General features: G+C 46.7%; 1 long non-coding RNA gene across 3 annotated transcripts in view; it reads left to right on the top strand.

The window, feature by feature from the left end:
- The window catches only part of LOC132207768 (uncharacterized), a 290,900-nt gene that overhangs the window by 35,279 nt on the left and 234,186 nt on the right, over positions 1–21,435 (top strand). Inside the window, exon 4 of one of the 3 annotated variants that reach the window (XR_009443795.1) lies at positions 2,298–2,518. The exons of the other annotated variants lie outside the window; for them this stretch is intronic. This is a non-coding gene — a long non-coding RNA (uncharacterized LOC132207768). Of the gene's footprint in view, positions 1–2,297; positions 2,519–21,435 lie in introns of those variants that run through there. 3 annotated transcript variants of the gene reach the window in all.

Raw genomic sequence — 21,435 nt, forward strand, 5'->3', positions numbered from 1 at the left:
TTGGATTTTGCTGAAGCAATCGACATAACTCACTATGACATAGACAATGTCAGAGTTAATGTTTCGCGTCCTGTGACCCTTCCTCAGATCTCACTCTTCACTGATGCTGCCAGACCTGCTGAGCTTTTCCAGCAACTTCTGCTTTTGTTGCTGATTGACAGTGCCCACAGTTAGAACACAGAACATAGAACATAGAACAGTACAGCACAGAAAAGGCCCTTCAGCCCACAATGTTGTGCCGACCATTGATCCTCATGTATGCACCCTCAAATTTCTGTGACCATATACATGTCCAGCAGTCTCTTAAATGACCCCAATGACCTTGCTTCCACAACTGCTGCTGGCAACGCATTCCATGCTCTCACAACTCTCTGCGTAAAGAACCTGCCTCTGACATCCCCTCTATACTTTCCACCAACCAGCTTAAAACTATGACCCCTCATGCTAGCCATTTCTGCCCTGGGAAATAGTCTCTGGCTATCAACTCTATCTATGCCTCTCATTATCTTGTATACCTCAATTAGGTCCCCTCTCCTCCTCCTTTTCTCCAATGAAAAGAGACCGAGCTCAGTCAACCTCTCTTCATAAGATAAGCCCTCCAGTCCAGGCAGCATCCTGGTAAACCTCCTCTGAACCCTCTCCAAAGCATCCACATCTTTCCTATAATAGGGCGACCAGAACTGGACGCAGTATTCCAAGTGCGGTCTAACCAAAGTTTTATAGAGCTGCAACAAGATCTCACGACTCTTCAACTCAATCCCCCTGTAACTGAAAGCCAAAACACCATATGCTTTCTTAACAACCCTGTCCACTTGGGTGGCCATTTTAAGGGATCTATGTATCTGCACACCAAGATCCCTCTGTTCCTCCACGCTGCCAAGAATCCTATCCTTAATCCTGTACTCAGCTTTCAAATTCGACCTTCCAAAATGCATCACCTCGCATTTATCCAGGTTGAACTCCATCTGCCACCTCTCAGCCCATCTCTGCATCCTGTCAATGTCCCGCTGCAGCCTACAACAGCCCTCTACACTGTCAACGACACCTCCGACCTTTGTGTCGTCTGCAAACTTGCTGACCCATCCTTCAATTCCCTCGTCCAAGTCATTAATAAAAATTACAAACAGTAGAGGCCCAAGGACAGAGCCCTGTGGAACTCCACTCACCACTGACTTCCAGGCAGAATATTTTCCTTCTACTACCACTCGCTGTCTTCTGTTGGCCAGCCAATTCTGTATCCAAGCAGCTAAGTTCCCCTGTATCCCATTCCTCCTGACCTTCTGAATGAGCCTACCATGGGGAACCTTATCAAATGCCTTACTGAAGTCCATATACACCACATCCACAGCTCGACCCTCATCAACTTTTCTAGTCACATCCTCAAAAAACTCGATAAGGTTTGTAAGGCATGACCTACCCCTCTCAAAGCCGTGTTGACTGTATTTGATCAAGCCATGCTCTTCCAGATGGTCATAAATCTTATCCCTCAGAATCCTTTCTAACACCTTGCAGACGACAGACGTGAGACTTAGCGGTCTATAATTGCCGGGGATTTCCCTATTTCCTTTCTTGAAGAGAGGAATTACATTTGCCTCTCTCCAGTCCTCAGGTACGACTCCAGTGGAGAGCGAGGATGCAAAGATCTTCGCAAGTGGCGAAGCAGTTGCATTTCTCGCTTCCCAAAGCAGCCGAGGACAAATCTGATCCGGGCCTGGCGACTTGTCAATCTTAATGTTTGACAAAATTTTCAGCACATCAGCTTCGTCTATCTCTATCCATTCCAGCATGCACACTTGCTCTTCAAAGGTTTCATTCACTACAAAGTTCGTTTCTTTCGTAAAGACAGAAGCAAAAAACTCATTTAGGGCTTCCCCTACCTCCTCAGGCTCCACACACAAGTTCCCTATGCCATCCCTGATCGGCCCTATGACGCAGGCAAAACTCTATCTCTGCAGGTAGCATGATGCTGTGTTCTCAAACTTCCCTGCCTTTTTGTAATATAATATTGTCTTTTTAGGACAGAAGTGGCTTTTTTTTGTTTGTTTTAACTTCTGCACATACTTTCTATGCATGTTAAAATTCTACACCTTTTCAGTTCACTGCAGTGCTGCATAATGAAGACTTGGAACAATTTTTTTTTTATAAAGTAGAAAATCAGTGTGGTTTGTTTTCCAAAATGTGATGTGTAAGTGCAACACTTAACAGTGTGTTCATCAAACTATTGTTTCCTTTGATCTTTGTGTTGCAGAAATTTCTAGAATCATTTCATATATATTTTTCTTGATATATTTTAGCAGCTTTCCTGGAGCAAGTCTGGTTTCCTTCGGATGAGACGACTTTCAGACATACTCCCTTTACTGTGAGATTTAATTGCGGTAAAATGAGGAGGATTTTTATTCACTGAGACACACATGACTATATGTTTAAAGCATTGGAAAATGCGTTCTGTTCGGACTGTCATGTTATCTGGTGTTTGTACCAGGCTTTCCGATTAAATGCAAGTGATTAAGGATGCTAATGATGCCACATGTTATTACAAGAGGAAATGAACATACAAGTCAGGATTTTATGCCACATTTATACATAAAATAGACCATGCAGCATGGATGCAGTGACTGAGTGGAATGGGATGCAGTGACTGAGTGGAATGGGATGCAGTGACTGAGTGGAATGGGATGCAGTGGCTGAGTGAAATGGGATGCAGTGGCTGAGTGAAATGGGATGCAGTGGCTGAGTGAAATGGGATGCAGTGGCTGAGTGAAATGGGATGCAGTGGCTGAGTGAAATGGGATGCAGTGACTGAGTGAAATGGGATGCAGTGACTGAGTGAAATGGGATGCAGTGACTGAGTGAAATGGGATGCAGTGACTGAGTGAAATAGGGATGCAGTGACTGAGTGAAATAGGGATGCAGTGACTGAGTGAAATGAGATGCAGTGACTGTGGGAAATGGGATGCAGTGACTGAGTGAAATAGGGATGCAGTGTCGGAGGGAAATAGGGATGCAGTGACTGAGACAAATGGGATGCACTGACAGATGGAAATGGGATACAGTGCCTCAGTGAAATGCTCACAACGAATTGCCCCCTCCAGTCCTCCCCGTGTCTCACATGTATGTAAATATTTTTGTTGTATGTCTAAGAGAGGTCTTTGGTTCATTGGGTGGAGCCAAAGTCCAATGCTTTATTTGTTTATTTGATATGCAGCTGGACAGAACGCAACTGCAGTTGTGACATTGTACATATACAAAGAGATTTCTTGTGAAAAAGGTGTATTTTTCAAATCAGAAATGTGACTGGGAGGAGTGTGGATGAGCCCAGGCTCACTGTGGGTCTGGTTACGGTCACCACATTGTCACTAAGATGTGTGTATATGAGGCATGGCTGGCTGTGAGACTGTGAAAAATCACTAATTAATAAGAGTTTGTTTCTTCAATTATTTGTTGGATGTGTGTGTCACTGACTGGTCCAGCATTTATTGCCCATCCCTAATTGCCCTGGAGATGTTGGTGGTGAGCTGCCTTCTCGAACCGCTGCAGTTCGCCTGCTGTGGGTTGCCCCCACAGTGCCATGAGGGAGGGAATTCCCATCTTTTGAACAGTCGCAGTGAAGGATTCCGGATATATTTCTAAATCAGAATCACGAGTGGCTTGGAGTGGGATTGAAGGAGGTGTTCCCATGTACTTGATGCCCTTGTCGTTCGAGATGGAAGCTGTCATGGGTTTGGAAGGTACTGCATGAGGAGCTTTGGCGAATTTCTGCCGTGCATCTTGTAGATCGTACACAGTGCTGCTGAGGCCGCTCATCATTGGTGGTGGAGGGAGCGGATGATTGTCGATATCGTGTCAGTCAACTGGGCTGCTTTGTCCTGGATGGAGTCAAGCTTCTTGCATGTTGTTACAGCTGCAGCCATCCTGGTAAATGGGGAGCGTTCCATCACAGTCCTGACTTATGCCTTGTAGACAGTGGACACGTTCTGGGGAATCAGGAGGTGGGTTAGTCGCCGCAGCATTCCTCACCTCTGACCTGCTCTTGTAGTCACTGTGTTTATGTGGTGAGTCTGGTTCAGTTTTTGTTCAAAGCTCACCCCCATGACGGTGACAGTGTGGGACGCAGTGAATGTAACAAAATTGTTTGTCAAGGGGGGGTTGTCTCTTGTTGGTGACGGTCATTGCCTGGTATTTCTGTGGTGTGAATGTAACTTCCACTTGTCTGACCAAGCCTGGGTATTGCCCAGATCTAGTTGCATTTGGACAAGGACTGCTTTAGGATCTGAGGAATCATGAATGATGCTGAACATTGTGCAATCATCAGGAACATCCCAACTTCTGGCCTTATGATGAACGCAAGTTCATTGATGAAGCAGCTGAAGATGGTTATATCTCGGACACTGCCCCGAGAAACTCCTGCAGGGATCCCCTGGAGCTAAGATATCTGACCTCCAATAAGATCATTCATTTTCCTGCGTGCCAGGTATGACTCCAGCAAGTGGAGAATTTGTCCCTTTATACCCATTGAGTCCAGTTTTGCTCGGGCTTCTTGATGCCACACTTGGTCAAATGTAGTCTTGTTGTAAAGGGCTGGAGCTCTCACTTCCTCTCTGGAATGCAGCTGTGTTGTCCATGTTTGAACCAAGGCTGTAATGAGGTCAGGAGCTGAGCTGCCCTGACGTAACCCAAACTGGCCGTCGCTGAGCAGGTGCTGCCTGATAACAATGTTACTGACACCTTCTATCACTTTCCTGATGATTGAGTACAGCCTGATGGGGCAGTATATGGCCAGGTTGGATTTGTCCTCTGTTTGCAATCCGGCACATACGTGGGCAATTTTCCACTGTGTCGGGTAGATACCAGTGTTGAAACTGCACTGCAACAGCTTGGCACGGGGAGCGGCACGTTCTGGAGCACAAGTCTTCAGTATTATTGCCAGAATATTGTCAGGGCCTGTGACCTTTGCAGTATCCAGTGTCTGCAAGTGATTCCTGACATCACGTGGGGTGAATTGAATTTACTGAAGACCGGTATCTGTGATGCTGGCGGAGCCCGAGATGAATCATCCACTTGGCCCTTCTGGCTGAAGATTGCTATGAATACTTCAGCCTTATCTTTTGCACTGATGTGCTGGGCTCTTCCATCATTGAGGATGGGGATATGTGTGGAGTCTTCACGTCCAATCAGTTGTTTAATTGTGCACCACAGTAAATGACGAGATGTGGCAGGACTGCAGAGCTCAGATTTGATCCATTGATGGTGGGATCACTTTGCTGTGTGTATCACTTGCTGGCTATGCTGTTTGGCGGCTTCACCAGGTTTCTTTATTTATTCATTCACAGGACAAGGGCATCATAGAATAGAATCAGAGAATCCCTGCAGTGTTTTGGTATTTCCAGGGCGTCCCGGGAGGGGTGGTGTGTCGGTATTTCCAGGGGGTCTCAGGGAGTATGTCAAGACTGACAGTGGGTCGCAGGGAGTTTGTCTGTACAGGGATCTGGGCCTGTGTGTCCGTATTTCGAGGAGCTCCTGGGGAATGTGTCAGTGTTTAGAGGGGACCCTGGGAAATGTGTCATTATATACAGGGAGCCCCAGGGAGTTTCTCAGTACTAAAAGCGGGGACAGGGAATGTGTCAATATTTGCAGCTGGTCCCGGGGAATATATCAGTATTTACAAAGGGTCCTGGGGAGTGTGGCAGTATTTTCAGGGGTTCTCTGGGACTTTGCCAATATTTAAAGGGTGTCGAGGGAATATGTCAGTATTTAGAGGGCTTCCCGAGGAGTGTGACAGAATTTACAGGGGTCCCGGTGATTGCATCAGTATTTGCAGGGTGTCCCAGGGAGAGTATCGGTATCCGGGGGTGGAGTGTGTCAGTGTTTACGGGAGTTCCGGGCTGTGTATCGGTATTTACAGGGGGAATGGGGAATGTGTAATTATTTCCAGGGGGTCCTGGGAGTTTATCAGTGTTTACGGGGGTTCCGTGGAATGTGTCAGTGTTTCGGTGAAGTCCCAGGGAATGTGTTCGTGTTTAGAGGGGTCCTTGGGAAATGTGTCCGTATTTACATGCAGCCCCAGGGAGTTTCTCAGTATTTACAGCGGATTCCAGGGAATGTGACAGTAGTTACAGTGTGTCGTGAGGTGTCTGTCGGTATTTACGGGATATCCCAGTATTTGTGGTTAGTTGCGTAGAGTGTGTCTATACGTACAAGGGTCCGGGGATGTGTGTCAGTATACAGAGGAGGCCGAGGGAATTTTTCAGTGTATAAAGCGGGCCCTGGGAAATGTGTCAGCGTTTACAGAGGGTCCCTGGGAGTGTGGTGGCATTTTCATGGATTCTCAGGTTCTATGTCAGTATTTACAGGGAGTCCTGCGGAGCGTGTCAGAATTTATAGGGGCTCGGTGCATACGGACACACTCCCCTGGAATCCCTGTAAACACTGGCACACTCCCTGGTACCACCTTGAAATACTGTAGCTCTCCCTAACACCCGCTGAAAAAACAAAGTCCACGGGCCCCCCTGTAACTACTGACGCTCTCCCCAAGTCTCCCTGTCAATCCTGACACAATCCCTGAGATGCCCTGTAAATACTGACCCTCCATGGGACCGCCTGTAACTACTGACACACTCCCGGGAGCACCTGTAAATAATTTCAAATTCCCCGGAACACCCTGTAAATACTGACACTCTCACCAAGAGCCCCTGTCAATACTGACACAGTCCCTGAACCCCTGTAGGTCGCGGGAATTTTTCAGTATTTAAACGAGGCCCCGGGAAATGCGTCAGTCTTTGCAGAGGGTCCCAGGGACTGTCAGTATTTTCAGGATTTGCTGGGACTGTGTCAATATTTACAGGGGGTCCCACGGAGTGTGTCAGTTTTACAGGTGATTTCAGGGGCTTTGTCAGTATTTCCAGGGGGTGTCACAGATGTGTCAATATTTACAGTGTGTCCCCGGGGACTCTGTTGGTCTTGACAGGGGATTACCAGGTCGTGTGTCAATATTTACAGGGTGTCACAGGTTGTGTGTGTGTGTCAATATTTACAGGGTGTCCCTGTGTATGTGTGTGTGTGTGTGTGTGTGTGTGGGTATTTACAAAGAGTCCCTGGGGAGTGTGTCAGTGTTCATTGTGGGTCCAGGAGAGACTGTCAGTATTTATAGGACGTCCAGGGAGACTGTCAGTCTTTACAGGGGGTCGTCAGGAGTTTGTCAGAGGGTGAACGCTGAGGCAGTGCCTCATTATGCAGGTGTCAGAATTCAGATAGTGTCCCTTGATGAGAGGGCCAGTACTGAGGTATTGCAGCTCTGTGAGCAGGTCAGTTCTTAACCAGTGTCTCGTTGTCAAGTGGTCAGTCCTGAGGCAGTGACTCCATGCTGGATGGTCAGTGTTGAGGAAGTGCCTCATTGTTAGAGGAACATTACGGAGGGTAAGTCTCCAGGTAATGGTGACAGAGCTGAGACAGAGCCACATGATCAGAGATTCAGGGCTAAGGGATTGACTCAATCACAGCATTGTCTTGAGGTAGTCCCTCTTTGTGAGAGGTTTAGTTCTGATGGAGCGCATTTGTCAGAGGCGATCCATACTGATCCAGTGCCTCATTGTCGTGGGGTCAGACTGAGAGGCTGCTAAACAATTATCAAGTCAGTTGTGACATATTACAGTTCTATCCTGCCGTCAGTCCTGACAGAGTGCCTCATTGCCAGAGTATCAGTACGGAGGTATTGAAGCGCTGTCTGAGCATCAGGGGTAGGGAGTGCCTCATTGTCACAGGGTCAGAAATGTGGGAGTGCGTTATTGTCAAAGGGTCAATGCTGAGGGAGTGCTGCCATTTAAGGGGGACAGAATTAAGGAAGTTGCTCACATTTCAAGGGCCAGTACTGAAATAGTTTTGCACTGGGATGTCAGTGTGGAGGAAGGGCCTCAGAAGCAGCGGGTCAGTATGACGGTTTCCCTTATTGTCAGGGGGACAGTTCTGAGGCACTGACTCGTTGTCAGAGGGTCAGTACGGAGGTATTGAATCACTGTCAGCGTATCAGAACTGTGGGGCTGTTTTATTGTCACAGCGTCAAAACTGACGCAGTGCCTCATGAAAAATGGGTTAGAATTGCGAGAGACCCACACATTACACAATCAGTAATGATGTATTGCAGCATTGTGAGATGGTCAGAATGAGAGAGGGCCTCATTGTCACAGGGTCTGCACTGAGCGATTTCATCATTTTCAGGCACTCCGTCGGGGCAGAGCCTCATTGTGATCGGGTCAGAATTGAGGGAGTGCCACTTGATTACAGGGGCAATACTGAGGTATTGCAGTTCTGTCAGGTGGTCAAATCTGATGGAGCTCCTCATTGTCAGGAGATCAGCATTGAGGTATTGAAACACTGTCAGAGCAGAAGGGCTGAGGTGTTACAGGTCTCTGAGAGGTCAGTACTACGGGAGTGCCTCATTATCAGAGGTCCAGTACCGAGGGAGTGCACAATCGTCAGACTGTCAGTACTGAGGGAATGCCTGATTGTTCAAAGGGTCAGTACACAAGGAATGTCTCAATGTAATGTATGATTAGAGATGCAGTGCTGAAGGAGTGCCTCATTCTCAGTGTCAGTTCTGAGGCAGGGTCACATTGCTGGAGGGTTGTTCTGACTTGGTGCATTAGTAACAGAGGGTCAATACTGAGGCAGCATCTCATTTTAGGGGCTTAGAATTCATGGGTGCTACATAATTAGGAGGTTAGCCCCGAGGTATTGCAGCTCAGGTGCGGTCATTAGTGAGGGGGGAGTGCAACATTGTCAGGGGTCAATTCTGAGGTGTCAGAAAAAGTCCTCCCAGAAACATCAGCAGGACTTGACAAAATCTGTACAAGTGAAGCAATGCCTGGCCCGTTAAATAAGAGCAGGTTTGTTGGAGCCGATATAAACGATAGACCTCAGTGTAATGGAGGAAGCATTGAGGGAGTCCCGTACTGATAATACAAGATAATAATTCATACATAATTGCAGCATTGTCAGAGGATCAGAACAGCCAGAGTGCATTATTATGAGAGACTGAACACAGAGGACGAGCTTCATTGGAACAGGTTCAGAATTAATGGTGAGCAACACATTCACAAGGTCAGTACGGAAGTATTGCATTTCTATTGGAGGCTCAATACTGAGGAATTACCTCTGTCAGAAGTTAGTACATTGTCAGTAGTGAGGAATTGTGGCATTGTCACTGTGTTGGTCTGAGAAAGTGCCTCTTTATCAGAGGGTCAGAATTGATGGGAGTGCTACATGATTAGATGCTCAGGACTAACAGATTGCAGGACTGTCGGCGGGTCAGATCTGTGGGAGTGATCATTGTGAGATGGCCGCTGATGTCCAACCCTAAAACATAGAGCGCCCTGTAAATAACTCCTTAAAAAAAAGGCCCCTTTCACTAAACCCGAAAACAGAGCCCCCGTCTCTCAGTCCGAACACACAGAACCCACTAAATTACTCCTAAAACACGAAGCTCACTGTGAATAAAACCCAAACACAGATGGCCCTGTAAATGAACACTAAAGAATAGACCCTCCTAAAACAAACAGCACCCGTGAAATAAAGCCGAAAACACAGGAACCCCAGTGTATAAACCCTGACATTCAGAGCCCCCTGTAGATAAACACTAAAAAAAAGTAAAAACTAAAAGGAACTGTGGATACAGTAAAATCAGGAACAAAAACAAAATTGCTGGAAAAGCTCAGCCCTCACGCTAGCCCAATCCGGCACTCAGCAGAGCCTCAGGCCCAAACTAAACCAAGCTTTAGCCGCACTCCTCGCCCTCACACACGGAGCCGCCTGCACAGAGACCCTCAAACGCCTTTCTCTCATCCGTAAAAAGCGGGCTTCACTGTAAATAACCCCTAAAACACAGAGTCCTGTTTAAACAAACTTCTACAATATCAACTTCACCCCCTGTAATTATACGCTCAAATACAGAGACCCCTTTAAATGAACACGAACACATATCCCCCAGGAAGTAAAAGGTGAAATACCGGGCTCCTTCGAAACAAAGCCGAAGGCACAGAGCACCTGTCAATACCCCCCAACATCGAGCCGACCTGTATATTATCCGTAAAACAGGGCCCCTTACAAATAAACCCTAAAAGACAGAGCTGGCTGTAAGTAAAGAGCCCCTTGTAAATAAATACCAAAACACACAGTAAAAACCGGAAGAACTGCGGATGCTGCAAATCAGGGAAAATATCCAAAGTTGCTGGAAAAGCTCAGCAAGTCTGACAGCATCTGTGAGGGAAAAGAAAGAGTTAACGTTTTGGGTCAGGTGATCCTTCCTCAGAACCTCTGGCTGGCGCGTCTTCAGGAATGCAGGGTGAATTGCTTTAAAATATCCTTTTTCTGTGAGGCTCTATAACATTATAATAGAAAAACATCAGAACTAAGCAGGAGTAGGCCATCCGGCCCCTCGAGACTGCCCCGCTGTTCAATAAGATCCTGGCTGATCTTTTTGAGACTCAGCTCCACTCACCCACTCGCTCACCATAAACCTAAATTCCTTTCATGTTCATAACGTGATCTGGCCTTGCATAAAACACATTCAGCGAGGTAGTTTCAACTGCTTCACTGGGCAGGGTATTCCACAGATTGACAACCCTTTGGGTGAAGAAGTTCCTCCTGTCCTCAGTCTGACATCTGCTTCCTTTTATTTTGAGCTATACCCGCCTCCTCCTCGTTTCACCTGCCAGTGGAAACAACCTCCCTGTCTCCACCTTATCTATTCCCTTCATAATCTTGTATGTTTCTATAAACTCTCCCCTCATTCGTCTGAATTCCAATGAGTATCATCCCAGCCAACTCAGACTCTCCTCATATTCCAACCCTCTCAAGTCTAGAATCAACCAAGTCAATCTCCTCTGTGCCCCCTCCAGTGAGAGTATATCCCTTCTCAAGTCAGGAGACCAAAACTGCACACAGTAGTCCAGGTGGAGCTTCATCAGGACCCTAGACAGCTGCAGCATAGCCTCCCTGTTCTTAAACTCCATCCTTCTCGCAATGACAGACAAAATTCTATTTGCCTTTATAATTACCTGCTGCAATGTTACTTTTAGCGATTCCTGCACAACGACACCCAAGTCACTTTGCACAGTAACATGCTGCAATTTTTTTACCATTTGAACCATAGCCTACTTTGTTGTTATTCCTATCAAAATGGATGACCTCACATTTATTGACATTGAACTCCATCTGCCAGACCATTGCCCACTCACTTAGACTGTATAACCATCTGCAGGCCTTCAGTTCTTCTGCACACTTTGCTCTACCGCTCATCTGAGTGTCTTCTGCCAATGTTGACACACCACACTTCATCCCCGACTATAAATCATATGTATCAATTGTAAACAATTGCAGTCCCAACACTGATCCCTGAGACACACTACTAGCCACTGACCGCCAACCAGATAAACACCCATTTACCCCTACTCTTTGTTTTCTGCCAGTCAATCAATCCTCTGTCCATGCCAATACATTACCTGTAATGTCATGCAACTTTATCTCATGTCGCAGCCTTGGCATCTCGTCAAATGCCTTCTTGAAATCCAGATACATGATATCCACAGGTTCCCCATTGTCCACCATGCAAGTATGTCCTCAAAGAATTCCACCAAATTAATTAAACATGACCTCCCCTTCATGAGCCCATGCTGGCTGTTCCCAATGAGACAATTTATATCCAGTTGTCTTGCTATTATCTTCCTTAATGATGGATTCACGCATTCTCCCAACAACCGAAATTAAGCTAACTGACCTATAGTTACGTGCTTTTTGGAAAACAGCCAATGTGACACCACTGTTTAAAAAGGAAGTTTACAATCTGCGGGAACCAGCCCAGATTCCAGTGAATTTTGGTAAATAATTACTGGTGCAAGCCTCTTTACTATACTGTTGTACGAAAGGTCCTCTTTACCAATGCGCCCACAAGCACTACATATTAGCGCTCTCACGCTCTCATTCATTCATAACTTTACTGACCTCTTACTGGCATAGCTTGTTTAATATTACCGCATTTCATTCATAAAATTGCCATCTTGTCATACCTTTCACTATGAAAGGGAGACTGAATTAAAATGCTCCTTCCACCCCATTTACAGCCCTTTCACAGTTTTAATCCTCACGGCTTTATTTTGCTGACAGCTGCAAAACGTGTGTCTACATCAGTGTCTATCCCTGAGTACATGTTAATTTTCTAACCTATTCAGAACAATACCATCGTGTCATCGTTTGAAGAAGCATAATATTAATCAGCCCTCAGCAACCGTCTCCTAGGACTTGAATAGCTTGCAGGATATCAGACAAGTTTTCTGCATAAGCAGAGATAGTAGGAACAGCAGATGCTGGAGAATCTGAGATAACAAGGTGTAGAGGTGGATGAACACAGCAGGTCAAGCATCAGAGGAGCAGGAAGATTGATGTTTCAGGCCTAGATGCTTCTTCAGAAATTGGGAAGGGGAAGGAGGTTCTGAGATAACGAGAGAGAGGGGGAGACGGATAGAAGATACATAGAGGAGAAGGTAGGTGGAGAGGAGACAGACAGGTCAAAGAGGTGGGGATGGAGCCAGTAAAGGTGAGTGTAGATGGGGATGTAGGAAGGAGCTGGGTCAGTCCAGGGAGGATGGACAGGTCAAGGGAGCGGGATGAGGTTAGTAGGTAGGAGACGGAGGTTGGGGCTTGAGGTAGGAGGAAGGACAAGGGTAGGGAGGCAAGGGCGAGCTGGGCTGGTTTTGGGATGCGGTGGGGGAGGAGAGATTTTGAAGCTTATGAAGCCCACATTGACACCATTGGGCCGCAGGGTTCCCAAGCGGAATATGAGATGCTGTTCCTGCAACCTTCGGGTGACATCGTTGTGGCACTGCAGGAGGCTCAAGATGGACATGTCGTCTGAGGAATGGGAGGGGGTGTTGAAACAGTTCGCGACTGGGAGGTGCAGTTGTTCAGTGCGAACTAAGTGTAGGTATTCTGCAAAGCGGTCCCCAAGCCTCCACTTGGTTTCCCCAATGTAGAGGATGCCACAACGCGAGCAGTGGATGCAGGAGACCACATTGGCAGATGTGCAAGTGAACATCTGCTTGAGATGGAAAGTGTTCTTAGGACCTGGGATGGGGAGTGAGGGGAGTGGTGTAGGGGCAGGTGTAGCACTTCTTGCAGTTGCAGGGAACAATGTGCCAGGTGTATTGGGGCTGGAGGGGAGTGCGGAGCAGACAAGGCAGTCACAGAGACAGTGGTCCCTACAGAAAGCAGATAAGGGTGGGGAGGGAGATATGTCTTTGGTGGAGTCGGATTGAAGATGATGGTTGGAGGATGATACGTTAGATCCAGAGGTTGGTGGCGTGGTACATGAGGATGAGGGGGATTGTGTTTTGGTTGTTATTGCGGAGAGGGGGCATGAATTACGGGAAATGTGGGAGACGCGGTCAAGGGCGTTCTCGACCACTGTGGGAGTCGGGGGGAGGATTTGCGGTCCTTGAAATATGAGGAAACCTGAGATGTATTGGAGTGGAATGCCTCATCCTGGGAGCAGGTGTGGCGGAGGTGAAGGAATTGAGAACAGGGGGTGTTATTTTTGCAGGAAGGTGGGTGGGAGGAGATGTATTCTAGGTAGCTGTGGGAGTCGGTGAAATAGATATCAGTTTCGAGGTGGTTGCCGGAGTTGGAAACAGAGAGGTCCAGGAAGGTGAGACAGGTATAAGAAATAGTCCAGGTGAACAGGTATTAGAAATCGTCCAGGTGAACTTCTGGTTGGAGTGGAAGGTGTTGGTGAAGTGGATGAACTGTTCAAGCTCCTGGTGGGAGCACGAGGCGGCGCCGATACAGTCGTTAATGTTATGGAGGAAGAGGTGGGTTTCGGGCCAGTGTCGCAACGGAAGAGGGACTGTTCCATGCAACCCACAAAAAGGCAGGCATCGCTTGGGCCCATGCGATGTTTCTTGTGACTGCAGCCCCCTGGCGGCCCTCCCGTGGTGGTGCTCATCTTTGCTGCGATCTGCCGGCTCGGTCCCCGAAAGGCAGCATCAGTTCCCTATCCCCGCCCTCCCTACAAACCAACCCTTTAAAGGCGGAAGGCACCCACCCCCTTATCATAAAGGTCAGGTTGCGGGGTGGGGCGGGGGGCACGGCGAGAGGGTGCCAGAGGCTGCTTTTATTTTGGCGCAACCCTAATCTGGGGGTTATCTAGCACCCCCGCGCCCACAGAAATAGGGATTATGGGTGCACACCGCTAATTTTGGATTCCTCTTTAGAATAAAAAGTAGAGGGGGAGTGTGAATAGGGTTTTGGGATGGGGGATGGGATAGGGTGTGGGGGTGGGGGTGTAGGTCGGGTTGGGGGAGAGGGGGAAGAAGGTGCCCCTCTCCTTCCATTTAAGGGTGCGTACCCACAATTTGGCTCCTTAGGCTCTTTCCTGTTCTGGTTAGGGTTAGGCCGATGGCGAAGGTTAGGGTTTGGGCTGAGGTTCGGGTGAGTGCTGATGCCTGGCACTCCCTCCATACTGACCCTCTAATATGTATGTACACCCTAAAACACAAAGTTTCCGGTAAATATGCCCTAAAACACAGAGTACCGTGTAAATCAGCCCAAAAAAGAGAGGGCCCTGAAGATAAACCCTGTAACGCTGAGTTCACTGTAAATAAACCCTAAAACACAGATCACTGTAAACAAACCCAAAGACACAGAAAACCCTGTAAATAAACCATGAAATACAGAAAACCCTGTGAATAAACTCTAAAAACACAGATCTCACCGAAAATAAACCCTAAACACAGATCTCACTGCCGACAAACCCTCAGTCAGAGAGCTCCCTGTAAATAAACCCTAACACAAAGCTAGCTGTAAATAAACCCGAAAACACAGTGCCCTCTGTAAACAAGCTCTAAATCAGAGCTCACTGTAAATATTCCCGAAAACACGGAGATCACTGTAAAAAAGAAACTCAGAACAAAGAGCCACTCGTAAATTTTCCTAAAACACAGAGTCACTTGTAAAAAGCCCGAAAACACAGAACCTCCTGTAAATAAAACCTAGAACCTTCTGTAAATAAACTATGAAACACAGAAACAAAGTTGCTGGAAAAGCTCAGCAGGTCTGACAGCATCTGTAGCGGAGAAAAATGAGTTAACTTTTCGAGCCTGGGTACCCTTCCATTCTGAGGAAGGGTTGCTGGACCTGAAAAGTTAACTCGTTTTTCTCCTCCACAGATGCTGCCAGACCTGCTGAGCTTTTCCAGCAACTTTGTTTTTGTTCCTGATTTACAGCATCCACAGTTCTTTTGGTTCTTATTAAACACAGAACCCACATTAGATAAAACCTAAAGCACAGAGCTCAAGTACATAAAGTACATAACCATAAACGCAGAGCCCCCAGTAAATAAGATTTAGGGCTGAGCCTAGGTTTCATGTTTATGCAAGTGTGAACATTAGGGCTGAGGCTAGGCTTAGGTTTAAAGCTGGTGTTATCTCTGAGGGTAGCGTGGAAGAAAGCAGCTTTGCATTCCCAGAGACAGAGTTGAGGGAGAGCATCTGTGTATTCCATAGGAGGCACGGGAACCATTGTAACCTTAACAGATCAAATAATATGACAGATTAGTTTACAATTAAAGATCATTGTGACTGTGGTCACAAGGTGAAGAGCTGGATGAACGCAGCAGGAAAAGCAGCACCAGAGGAGCAGAAAAGCTGACGTTTCGGGCCGAGACGGGGGAGGGGAAGGGGGTTGTGAAATAAATAGGGAGAGAGGAGAGGCCGATAGAAGACGGATAGAGGAGAAATTAAGTGGGAAGACGGGATAGGTTGGAGGAAGGACAGGTTAGGGAGGCAGGGACCAGCTGGGCTGGTTTTGGAATGCGGTCAGGGGAGGGGAGATTTTGAAGTTTGTCAAGTCCACATTGACACCATTGGGGAACAGGGTCCCTAACCTGTCATTCCTCCCACCTCAAAACCCAGCCCCATCTCCTACCTACTAACCTCATCCTGCCCCCTTGGCCTGTCCATCCTCCCTGGACTGACCTATCTCCTCCCTAACTCCCGCCTGCATTCACCTTTCCTGGCTCCATCCCTGCCTCTTTGGCTTGTCTGTCTCCTCTCCACCGATCTTCTCCTCTATCCATTTTCTGTCTGCCTCCCCCTCTCTCCCTATTTATTTCAGATCCCCCTCCCCCTACCATTTCTGAAGAAGGGTCTTGCCCAAAACACCAGCCTTCCTGCTCATTTGCTGCTGCTTGGCCTGCTGTGTTTATCCAGCTCTACACCTTGTTAACCCTGTAAATATGCTCTCAAGCACAGACACCCCTTTAAATAAATCCTAAGAAGGGTCATTCAGGAAATAAAATGTAAAAGAAACCATAAAAGCCAGAGTCCCTGTAAATAAAGTGTAAAACATAGAGCTCCAAGTAAATAAATCCTGAAACACAGTGACCCCAGCAAATCCTCCCTTCAACTAAGCCTCCTGCAAATAAACTCGCAGAGGCGACTGCAAACAAACCCCAAAACACAGGACCTCCAGTTAATAAAGCCTAAAACAGAAGGCCCACTGTAAATCAACATGAAAAAACACAGCTCCCACTGCAGCACTGCGAATTAGTCGGATTGAGTTAGTACCTCAGTCAGCAAGTCAGTTCTGAGGCAGGGCCTCTTTGTCAAAGAGTCAGATTTGAGGGAGTACCATTGGATGATGGTTATTGCAGCACTGTGAGAGTACTGGAGTGAGAGAGCACCTCACTGTCAGAGGGTCAGTACTGAGGGGGTACCTCACTGTCAGAGAATCAGCACTGAGGGAGTACCTCACTGTCAGAGGGTCAGTACTGAGCGAGAACCTCACTGTCAGAGAATCAGTACTGAGGGAGTACCTCACTGTCAGACGGTCAGTACTGAGGGAGTACCTCACTGTCAGAGAATCAGTACTGAGGGAGTACCTCACTGTCAGAGGGTCAGTACTGAGCGAGAACCTCACTGTCAGAGAATCAGTACTGAGGGAGTACCTCACTGTCAGAGGGTCAGTACTGAGCGAGAACCTCACTGTCAGAGAATCAGTACCGAGGGAGAACCTCACTGTCAGAGGGTCACTACTGAGGGAGTACCTCACTGTCAGAGAATCAGGACTGTGGGAGTACTTCACTGTCAGAGGGTCAGCATTGAGGGAGTTCCTCACTGTCAGACAATCAGTACTGAGGGAGTACCTCACTGTCAGAGGGTCAGTACCGACGCAGTACCTCACTGTCAGAGAATCAGTACTGAGGGAGAACCTCACTGTCAGAGGGTCACTACTGAGGGAGAACCTCACTGTCAGAGGGTCAGTACTGAGGGAGCACTTCATTGTCAGAGGGTCAGTACTGACGGAGGACCTCACTGTCAGCGAATCAGTACTGTTGTCATGTTCGTTTTCGGAGACCCTCACGAATTTGTTGCAATATCAAGACACTGAACTGTTTAGGAAAACACGAATCCTTTTATTACCAAGCAAGTACAAGCTGTGGAGAATCACAGTACTTAACCCGGCACAGAGCGCAGAGTCTCGCAGGTAATTCTCCCCGAGCAGCGGACAGTCCCCGCTCTTCATACTTTACAAAATACATGATACATAAAATAATTACACATTTTACAATGACATGATACATAAAACAATTACTACAACAGACAAAGACAGGATACCGAACAATTATTATATCAAGAACATAAAAGACCAGGATATCGTCCCGAAGATAATAAAATGTGAGGCTGGATGAACACAGCACATCTCAGGATGCTGCTGGACTTGCTGTGTTCGTCCAGCCTCGCATTTTATTATCTTGGATTCTCCAGCATCTGCAGTTCCCATTTTCACAGGATATAGTATCGATTGCTCTTGAAGTGGCTGCTGATGGCATGAGGCGATTTCAAGTTGTTATCCGGACAGATTGTTCTAACCAGACACACTGGCAACTTGAAATCACAAATTCAGTGCCCTGGCCCCTTTGTCAGCGACAGAAATTGCATGCTTTAGAAGTTTCACACCTTTACAAATGTTCCCCACCGAACCCTATCTGGCACAGTTTAATTCTAATTGTATTCAGTCAGGAAGCTTAAGACAGTGTCTGCATACCGATGTGTGGGAAGACAAAGAGTTACAAAAGTTTTACACTGAATTCCTAGCTGGGCAGGAAGCTTCAGGGCAGTGCCTGCATCCCTGCGCGTCGGCAGATGAAAGACTTTAATTTGTAGAAGTATCGAAATCAATGGGATGTTATACAATAACATCTCATTGTGAGAGTACCTCATAGTCAGAGGGTCAGTACCGTAGACGTGCAGTGTTGTCTGACGGCCAGTCGGGTCAGGATTGAGGGCTATTACAGGGACAGGACTGAGGTATTTGAAATAGGGCAATGACTGGTGTGGATCCTTTTTATTTTTTTAAAATTAGACGACACCAGAAAGATTATCAACCCGATGTGATTTGATTGGGCTGACAATCAGTTGATGACAGCAGAAAGGTCAGTGGCCTGATTACCGCGGCCGGGACTTGAGATTTCACTCTTGCCGACCTTCTCATTCTTCTCACTCAATTTCACGGAAGAGCTGTTTTGAGACAGAGTAGGAACTTTCTGAAAGTGATCGCGGGCCCTATTCAATATGTATCTAACAGAGACGTGGTAAAGCAGAAACTTGTTTGATGTCCCGCCAGCAATTCAAGTCCTGGGAGACGTTTGTTGAGGGCTGATTAATACTATAATTATTCATAGTTTCGGGTGACACGATGGATGGGAAGATATTGTTCTGAATAGATTAGAAAATTAACACATAGTCAGGGATTGACTCTGATGTAGACACAGGTTTGGACACTATCAGCAACACGAGTTCAAACTGTGAAAAGGCAGTAATGCGTGGAAGGAACATTTTAATTTATAGTCTCCCTTTATTAGTGAAAAGTATGGCAAGATCGCAATTTTATGAATGAATGAAATGCGTAACAGTAAACAGAGGACCCGAGTGAGTGGTCAGTAAAGTTATGAATGAATGAGAGCGCGATCGTGGTCACATGGAGCGCTGTGGGTGCATCGGTCAAGAGGACCTTTCGGACAACAGTAAAGAGGCTTATGATATAATGTCACACAAAAACCACACAAAAGGATACTTGAAGGCGATTGGCCCTGTATCACTAAAGACACACCAGCCAACCTCCGGAAGCCTTGTTAAGTGCTAACCGATATGAGTAAACAGGGCAGACCACAGGATATTCAGGGGGAAAGGTTACAAGATGAACAAGTGACCACTTTTCTGAAGAAGGGTCTAGGCCCGAACCGTCAGCCTTCCTGCTGCTGGGCCTGCTGTGTTCATCCGGCTCAACACCTTGTTCTCTCAGACCACGTGAGCGAACGAGTTTGGCGTGTTTGAGCCTGACTGGTAAATATGTGATACACAACCATTTGATGTTACTGACTGCCTGGTGAATTGAAAACTGAAATAACTGCGGATGCTGCAAATCAGGAACAAAAACAAAGTTTCTGGAAAAGCCCAGCAGAACTGAGGGAGGTTCTGTGGAAGGGTCACCGAACCGGAACCGGTTAGCTCTGTTTTTCCGCTGACAAATGCTGCCAGACCTGCTGAGCTTTTGCAGCAACTTTGTATTTGTTTTCTGATTTGCAACATCCGCAGTTTTTTTTGGGTTTTTACTCAGCGTTTTAGGGTTTATTTACAGGGCGCTCTTTATTTATCGCGAGCTCTGTCTTTTAGGGTTTATTTGTGAAGGGCCCTGCCTTACAGATAGTTTACAGGTCGGCTCAGTATTCGGGTGCATGAAGAGGTGCGCTGTGTTTTCGGCTTTATTCAGCCCTGTCTTTTCCTGTCTACTTCCTGGAGGATGTGTGTTAGAGTTCTTTTTAAAGGGGTCTGAGTATTTGAGTGTACAATTGGAGGGGGATCTGTGTTTTTCAGTGTCCTGTATGTTTTTGACTTAATTTACAGGGTAGATCTGTGCTTTATGGCTTATTTACAGGGGGCTCTGTGTTGCAGTGCTTCTACACTGGCGGGGTGGGGGGTCTCTGTTTTCGAGTTTATTTCCAATGAGGCCTGTGTTTTAGGGTTATTTACAAAGAGCTCTGTGATTTAAGGTTTACATAGAAAGGCTGTATTCTAAGGTTTATTTACAGAAGGCTCTCTGCTTTAGGGTTTATTTACAGTGAGCAGTGCAGTTTAGGATTTATTTCCAGTGAGCTCTGGGTTTTAGCATTTATTTACAGGAGGATCTTCATTTCATGGTTTTATTTCAGTTGGATCTTTGTTTCAGGGTTTTTTTTAAACAATGAGCTCTGTGTCTTATTTACCGTGCCACCTGCGTTTTTGAGTTTATTTGCAGAGCATTCTGTGTTTTTGAGTTTATTTCCAGGAGGCTCTCTGTTTTAGGGTTTGTTTGCAGGATCCTCTGTGTTTTAAGATTTAATTTACTGTTTATTTGCATGGGTACTCTCTGTTTGAGGCACTGACTGAGTACTGACCTTCTGACAATGTGGTACTCATTCAGATCTGACCCTCCAGCAATGAGGTACTGTGTCAGAACTGATCCGCTGACAGTAAAGCACTGCCCCCTCAGTTCTGACCCTCTGACAGAGCTGCAATCGTTCAGGACTGAACTTCTGATCATGCTGTACTCCATCAACTCTGAAATCAATGCATTGAGGTACTGACTCAGTATTTACTGTGTGCAACTAATATACTCACTCAGAACTAACCCTCTAGCAATGTGAGCCTGCCTCAGAACTAACCCTGTAACAATGAGGCACTGACCTCAGCACCAAATCTCTAATTACGCGGCTCTCCCCAGTTTTGAGGCACTCCTTCCGTACTGACCCACGAACAAAGCGGCACACACTCAAGAATGATCCTTCAATGAGGTATCACCTTATAACAGAGCTACTGACATCAAGGCCCTCTCTTTGGACTGTGTCTGATAATGAGGCACTGACTTGGTTCTGACCCTCTGACAATGAGGCATTCTGTCAAGTCTTACTGCATTAAAATGAGGCACCCTCTGACTGATCTGAAATGCCTCAGTATAGACCCTCTGACTGATCTGAAACACCACTTCTTAGACCGTCTAAATGACAATCTTTTAATTCTGACACCATTACAGTGAGGGTCTGCCTTGGTGCTGACACTCTGTCAAAGAGACGTTGCCTCAGAACTGAGCTGCTGACAATTAGCCAGTGCCTTAGGTACTGATGAGTGAATAAAAAGGCCCGCTCTCAGCACTGACACTGCAGCAATGAGGTATTGCCACAGAATGAACCCACAAAGGGCTCATAATTGAGGGAGTGCCTACTGATTGAAGGGTGCGGATTGAGGTGTTGCAGAACTGTCAGAGGGTCAGAACTGAGGTATTGCATCATTGTCAGATGGTCCATTCTGAGGCAGTGCCTCGGTGTAGTAGTGTCAGAATTGAGGGTATGCACATGTT

The sequence above is a fragment of the Stegostoma tigrinum genome, unplaced genomic scaffold (genome assembly GCF_030684315.1).
Source record: "Stegostoma tigrinum isolate sSteTig4 unplaced genomic scaffold, sSteTig4.hap1 scaffold_152, whole genome shotgun sequence".
NCBI classification, from domain to species: domain Eukaryota; kingdom Metazoa; phylum Chordata; class Chondrichthyes; order Orectolobiformes; family Stegostomatidae; genus Stegostoma; species Stegostoma tigrinum.